The sequence below is a fragment of the Pieris napi genome, chromosome 18 (genome assembly GCF_905475465.1).
Source record: "Pieris napi chromosome 18, ilPieNapi1.2, whole genome shotgun sequence".
Classification (NCBI taxonomy): domain Eukaryota; kingdom Metazoa; phylum Arthropoda; class Insecta; order Lepidoptera; family Pieridae; genus Pieris; species Pieris napi.
In genome coordinates, this window is record NC_062251.1 from 7,236,062 (window position 1) to 7,237,542 (window position 1,481).

A 1,481-nucleotide genomic window follows, 5' to 3' on the forward strand; every position below is an offset into this window, starting at 1 on the left:
ATAATTTTAGATCAGCGGCCATAGGAACATCACTGTCTGAAGAGTGGATGGAAACAGAATCAGATTCTGTTTCAGTATCACTAGCCGTAGATATAATTGTTCTTTTTGAAGTTATACTTCTTTAGGCGCGTTATGAAAAATTGATGAGAGTCAAATTTTACGATGCGCGCGCACCTGAGACACAAAGTTGTCAGTGTGATTATAGCGTACGCGAGCGAGATGGGAATAACAACAATCTACAAGTAAAAAGAAATAGAATATGCGTGAAGTTAGCAGCTATGCCAAGAATTTTGAATGAACATAATGACATTTACCTTTTAAACAAATAAAGGAGTTTTAATTATTTTTTCAAAGAAATTTAGAAATGCTTTTTCACAAAGACCTATTGTTACTTAGTTAAAAGGTTATGAAGCATACGTAGTTATTAAATTGAATGAATAATATAATAAAAAAATATTAATTATTAATATTAATTAATAATTGAATAATATACTAAATATTAAATATTATTAAATTATTAACGTTAAATATTTGTTATTAATAATTTCATATTTTAAAAAAATAAAGAAAGCCAAAGAAGTATAACTTCTTACGCGCGTACATAAGTACACGCCCCTTTTTTAAATATTGATACTGTAAGTAGGTAGAACACCGCTTATATCTATACTAATATTATAAAGAGGAAAGGTTTGATTTTTTGTTTGTTTGAAATGAATAGGCTCCGAAACTACTGGACCGATTTCAAAAATTATTTCACCGTTGGCAAGCTACACTATTCCCGAGTGACATAGGCTATGTTTCATTTTCAAACAAAATAGGGATGCTTACTAAAACTTGAATAATCTAACCCAAGCTGTAAAAAAATATACTTACAAAAAACTTCTTTCAATCGTGTGCGCTGCAAAAACTATTAATGATAGAACAAAATGATGTATTACAATTTTTTAGGACACATCACTATCTATGAAAAATTGTCGAGACAGCATGTCTCTATCTTTTATAGTTACGTCACAATTAGCGTCCTTTTATTAATTTTTTTTTATTAAAATACCACCGCTAGAAAAGGCTCTTTATTCGTACCTAGGTATTGATCCTTATCAAAATAATTACCAACGTTTCACATAAGCTACTAATACTACTAAATTGAATGGCATAACCACCAAAAATGCATGGTGGATTGGTGTTCTCCTGCCTTTTCTCTTAAATAGTTTACTACTATGTAATATAACAAAAATCTTAGCCACAGCAAAGCTTGGCCGAGTCAACTAGTAAGTAAATAAAAATATACTTTTTACATAACAGAAATATTGTTTCATAGAAGTTTGCAGAAAATAGTATTATTTGTTTAATTAAATATGCTAAATGTTGGCAACATTACGTCATGCGATTACAGCGCTGCGTCTGGGCCACGGATGCCGCCATTATTTTTTTGGATACTGTAGTATCCACGTACGTGAGAGTGGTTATGAATAGTATGTATT